Source organism: Phoca vitulina, unplaced genomic scaffold, assembly GCF_004348235.1.
Source record: "Phoca vitulina isolate PV1807 unplaced genomic scaffold, GSC_HSeal_1.0 scaffold10, whole genome shotgun sequence".
NCBI classification, from domain to species: Eukaryota; Metazoa; Chordata; class Mammalia; order Carnivora; family Phocidae; genus Phoca; species Phoca vitulina.
In genome coordinates, this window is record NW_022589713.1 from 43726972 (window position 1) to 43733420 (window position 6449).

The window sequence follows — 6449 nt, forward strand, 5'->3', positions numbered from 1 at the left end:
ATGAAGTCATTAAGGTGAGCCCTAATCCAATATGACTGGTGTTCTTATAGGAAAAAGAAATTAAGACACAGATATGTACAAAGGGAAGACCATGTGAAGACACCAGAAGAAAATGGCCATCTATAAGCCAAGAAGAGAGGCTTCAGGAGAAACCAACCCTCTTGCTACCTTGATCTTGGACTTCCAGCCTCCAGAACTGTGAGGAAATAAATTTCTGTTGTTGAAACTGCCCAGTTTGTAGTACTTTGTTATGGCAGCCCTAGCGGACTAAGACAGTTGGGAAACATGTCAGTCAAATCTTCATAAATTATAATAGGAAGTCAATGTGCAAAAATATCCAAAATTGACAAATCAAGAAATTTAAAATTTGAATACAAATATAATTTTTTAAAAGCATTTGTTAGTATGAACCTCCCTCCACTTGGCTTCAAGCTACCAGGACGCAGCCCCCCACACACACACCGTTAATCTTCTCCTCAGCTCTTCTACTGAAGAATTTGGCTTTCAGGATGACAGGCTGTTTTGGGAGCTTTCCTTTTCCCAAAACTTTGTAGTAGCCCAATTGCACCACATCAATGATAAGAGCAACTCCAGTCCTATTTTTGGCAGCATTTACCCGCATCTGCTCACTGACCAATGTCCACAGTTTATCAAGGTTGACAACTGGGCAGAAGCTCTGGTTCCCTTTAAGTGGTAATGCCTCCTACCAACTTTTCCAGAGTAACCTGGGTGATATTGATCAAAGTTGATCCTGTGGTGAAGCATGCCACCAGCATGACCCTGGTGTCCTGAGTGCTTTTGGTGCTTGCCCATGAGGCTGTGGACCACATGGCCCTGAAGTTTCCAGGTCTTCCTCAGTCTGGATGGCATGTCAGCAGCCCAGATGAAAGAGCTAATTTTTAAAAGCTAAAGGAATTTAAAGAGTTGTCTCTGAAGAATGAGATGGGGCTCCCCACTCCACCTTGAATCTTTAAAGCCAGATGTATTTCAGAATTCAGATATTTTCTGATTTTTAAAAGATAATATGCACATACTGTATTATAAGCACACAATTATGTGCTCATAATTATGAGCAGCACCCCATAATTAACACAATATTCTTTTTGAGAGAGAGAGAGAGCACAAGTGAGGGGGAGGGACAGAAGGAGAGGGAGAGAGAAAGAGAGAATCCCAAGCAGGCTCAGTGCCCAGCACAGAGCCGGACCCTGAGATCAGCCAAAATCAAGAGTCAGACTCTTAACCAACTGAACAACCCAGGCGCTCCAACACAATATTTTTGCAAAAGGACTTTTAACTTTGGGTCAGGTTTTGCCGCCAGAATGAGTTTTGGTGCTAAGGTACCCCCCAAAAATCAGTTTTCAAAGCTTTTTTTTTTAATTAAAAAATGCATACCAGTGACTGCGTTTGATATTTTTAACTATATACAGTACTTTGATAAAAATCAAAATCATTTTTAGAAGGTGACGCTGGCAGAAGTGTGGAAGGAGATTTGGGGGAGTGGGAGTATGCCAGGGGCAAGACTAGAGTCAGAGGCTAATGAACAAGCCAACATGACAATGAAGATCAGATTGAAGGATGGGAAGTAAGGCAGCAATGATGGGTAAAAAAAAGAGAAAGAATGATGGATTTGAGAGATCTTGTGAACAAATCAAATGGGATTGGTAAAAGAGAAGGCACAATCATGGATAAAACTCAGACTCTTGATTTGGGAAGTTGCATGAAGGTGCCATGAATTGAATGGGGAAGGCAGAAGGAAAGAACATTTGGAGGACAAGGAGACAGGTGAAGTTTTCATTAGGAGATATTTCGGTGAGATTTTCATTAGGGGATATTTCGGATGTATTGGAAGGCATCGGGGCAAATATATATTTGACATAACCAACGACAGAGTTCCTAGGGGGTGGGGGGCAGGAGGGGCAAAGTAGGGACAGGATTTAAGCACCCAGCCCTCCTTCCTGCTTTGCTTTCTTTTCTCAATGAAGTCTTGTTGTGGGGGAGAAAATGACAATCCCTGAAGTCAGTCCACTAAGTTCCCATGCCCCAAACCCAGGAGGCAGTTCACAGGGCCATAGACACCCTGAGGGTCCTCTCATAAGAAAAGGAAATTGCTCCTCAGAAAAGCCATTAATGGCTGAAGTGATAATTGAAAACTCCCTTTGATAAGAGAAGCTGAAAATAATTCATCTTCTCCTATCTCTCCAGATCAAAATTAGGGAAACAGTCAGAAAGAGAAACTACTTCTCAAAAAAGTGCCAGTTTTAAATTGTTTCGGGGATTTCAAAATCAAACTTCATATGCTATTTAGGACATATCAGAGAATAAGAAAAGAAAGAAAACATCTCCATTCTTTTAAAGACACTGACATAGAGCTGATATCAAATCTTGCCCATGATAATTGTTTTTAAAAACCACTCCAATATATGTAAGTATACATTAAAAGTCTAAATATAATAGCAATGGAATCTAATGGTATTTTAAAATTAATTCAAGTGGAATTTATTCCAGGAAGGTAGGCACAGTTAAAAATTAGGAAATCTGGGGTGCCTGGGTGGCTCAGGCAGTTAAGTGTCTGCCTCCGGCTCAGGTCATGATCCCAGGGTCCTGGGATCGAACCCCGCATTGGGTTCCCCGATCAGCTGGGAGCCTGCTTCTCCCTCTGCCTCTCCCCCCCACCCAGATTGTGCTTTCTCTCTCGCTCATTCTCTCTCTCTCTCTCTCAAATAAATAAGTAAATAAAATCTTTTAAAAAATTAAGAAATCTAAGTAGTATATTTCTTCAATATATTTGATCCATAATGGATCAAAGGGAGAAATCATGTGATAATGAGAGATTTCCAAGAAGCATAAGACCATGGTTCTTTTAGAAATTCAATAAAATTAATAATATATACAATCACAAAACTAACAGCTTAACGGTGAAACATAAATATTCCAATTAAAGTCCTAAACAGTATTCAGTTCACCTTCTGAGCTTCACAGAGGTTAGGAGTACTGACTCTCCATGCAGTTGAAAATCTGTATGTAACTTTGACTCCCCAAAAATATAACTACTAATAGCCTAATGGCCTACCCATAACAAACAGTTGATTAATAGTTATTTTGTATGTTATATGTATTATATACTATATTCTTCAAGTAGGCTAGAAAAAGGAAATGTTATTAAGAAAGTCATAAGTAACAGAGAATACATGTATAGGACCATACTATATGTTTTGAAAAAAATCTGTGTGTAAGTGGACCTGCGCAGTCCAAACCCATGTTGTTCAAGGGCCAACTGTAAGCATGTTAAACAATAAAATAACTAAAAAGTAAAATAAGTACATTAATATTCTAAACAAGAGGGCAAGTTTCCCATATTTGCAGATCTTGTCATTACATTCCTCAAAAACCCAAGAAAATCAATTGGAAAACTATCAGAGATAATCAATAAATTCAATAAAGTGATCAGTTACAAAATAAATGCAGAAAATCAGTAGGTTTCTTATACACCAAGAATAAAAATCTAATTCACTTAGAAAAGTCAATACAAAAACAGATCCCACTCTCTTTTCAAGCAGGTCAACCTTGAGTAAGACCTACCTATAGCAGTTGAAGATCCAGAAAATGACTTCCTTAGACTCACCATACTCTAATACTGCCTGGAAAGTCCTCATGTATCCCCACTGATATTCATACCCCACTTTGAAGACCAGGTCCCTAACAGGGAAGGCTAGAACCAGTAGATAAAGAGTAACAAAATAATTAAAACTCTAAACACACACACAAACGATCCCACTCACATTAATATAAGATCCATCTGAATAAATCCAACAAACATGGACACGACCTATAAGATTAAAACTATAAAATTGTACTTAATGATCTAAAATAACATAGGAACATATGGAGAGGAATGCCATGTTCTTGGATAGAAAGATTAAAAATGTAAAGTTGTCACTTCTCCCTAAATCTATAAGCTGAGCCACTGTCGATCAAAATTTCTAGATAAATTTTCAAGTTTGAAAACAAATGTGTAAGAAGAGTCAAATTAGTCAAAAAAGAAGAATATTAAGGGGAATTCATTTTATCATATTAAATGTACTATAAATCTATAGTTACTAAAACACTGATGAATGAATAGACTGATCAGTGGAACAATATAGAGGGTTGTATGTTTAAAGGGTGGAATCTCAAATCAGTGAGTTATTGAAAATAAATGCATGTAGCTGCTTTTCTTACAAAAAACAAAATATTTTTTCTAAGTCACTTCCTCATAAATCACTTTCACACTAACCCTCCACTCAGAGTCTACACTGTTTAGAACCCAATCTAATCTGCATTGCTTTATTTAATTTTCAAATACAAACCTATGAGGTAGATTTTATTCTGTTTTACAAGTAAAGAAAACTGAAGTTTAAAAAGTTGAGAAATGGTTACAGGTTAAGTAGGAGATCTGAAAATAAAAACCAGGTCCAGGGGGCTCCAGAGCTCATTCCCTCAGCCCCTTTGGGGGCTCCTTCCTTTCCTAGTCTCTCGTTGACCTTAAGGTAGAAGCCAAGTACACCTACCTCTTCTGAAGGTTTACCAGAGTAAGTCACATCAGTAATCCTGGAATGCCATGAACAAAGACATATGTTTGCTTAACCAGTGCCCCAAGATATGCAAGATAATTGCAGATAAAAATATCCAAAAACTGCAGAGGTTCTGCCAACTATAAAAACCCTACCACCCCCTACTTACATCAACGGACATATCATCCAAACAGAAAATCAACAAGAAGGGGGCACCTGTGTGGCTCAGTCAGTTAGGTGTCCAACTCTTGATTTCAGCTCAGGTCATGATCTTGGGATGGGGATGGTGGGATTAGGCCCATGTCAGTCTCTGCACTCTGTGAGTAGTCTGCTTGAGATTCTCTCCCTCTCCCTCTGCCTCTGCCTTTCCCTCTGTTTGCATGTCTTCTCTCTCTCTAAAAATGAATGTACAGATCTTTAAAAAAAAAAAAAAAAGGAAGAAAAGGAAAATCAACAAGGAAGCAATGGTTTTGAATGACATACTGGACCAGATGGACTTAACAGATATATTCAGAACACTCCAACCTAAAAGAGCAGAATACACATTCTTTTCAAGTGCACATGGAGCATTCTCTAGAATAGATCGCATGTTAGGCCATAAAACAAGTCTCAACAAATACAAGAAGATTGAAGTCATACCATGCGTCTTTTCTGACCACAACACTATGAAACTAGAAGTCAACCAAAAGAAAAAATCTGGAAAGACCACAAATACATGGAGGTTAAACAATATGCTACTAAACAATGAATTGGGTCCACAGGAAATAAAAAAAAGAAATAAAAAAATACATGAAAACAAATGAAAATGAAAACACGATCCAAAAAATTTGGGACACAGCGAAAATGGTTCTGAGGGAAGTTTATAGCAATACAAGCCTACCTCAAGAAGCAAGAAATATCTCAAACAACCTAAACTTACACCTAAAGGAGATAGAAAAAGCACAGCAAACAAAGCCTAAAGCCAGCAGAAGGAGGGAAATAACAAAGATTAGAGCAGAAATAAATGATATAGAAACTACAAACAAACAAACAAAAAAACAATAGAACAGATCAATGAAACCAGGAGATGGTTCTTTGAAAGAATTGATAAAATTGATAAGCCTCTAGCCAGACTTATCAAAAAGAAAAGAGAAAGGACCTAAACAAATAAAATCACAAACAAGAGACAAGAAATAACAACCAACACCACAGAAATACAATTATAAGAGAATATTATGAAAAACTGTATGCCAACAAATTGAACAACCTAGAAGACATGGACAAATTCCTAGAAACATATAAATTACCAAAACTGAAACAGGAAGAAATAGAAAACTTGAACAGACCAAAAACCAGCAAAGAAATTAAATCAGTAATCAAAAACTCCCAACAAATAGAAGTCTGGGACCAGATGGCTTCACAGGTGAATTCTACCAAACATTTAAAGAAGAATTAATACCAATTCTTCTCAATCTATTCCAAAAAATAAAAAAGGAAAGAAAATTTCCAAATTCATTCTATGAGGCCTGCATTACCCTGATACTAAAACCAGATAAAAACAACACTTAAAAAGAGAACTACAGGCCAATATCTCTGATGTGAAAATCCTCAACAAAATACTGACAAATGGAATCCAAAAATCATTTAAAAAATCATTTAAAAAATCATTCACCATGATCAATTTGTATCTATTCCCATATTGCAAGTGTGGTTCAGTATTCACAAATCAATCAATGTGATACATCACATTAATAAAAGAGGATAAAAACCATATGATCATTTCAATAGATGCAGAAAAAGCATCTGACAAAATACAACATCCATTCATGATAAAAATCCTCAACAAAGTAGGTTTAGAGGGAACATACTTAACCTAATAAAGGCCATAGGTGAAAAACCCACAGCTAATATCCTAAATGG

The 6449-nt window shown here is 37.1% G+C and overlaps 1 pseudogene; it reads right to left on the reverse strand.

Annotated features, from left to right (window-relative positions):
* Positions 1-427: 427 nt before the first annotated feature.
* On the reverse strand, positions 428-870 carry LOC116635310 (annotated as a pseudogene).
* Positions 871-6449: the final 5579 nt, after the last annotated feature.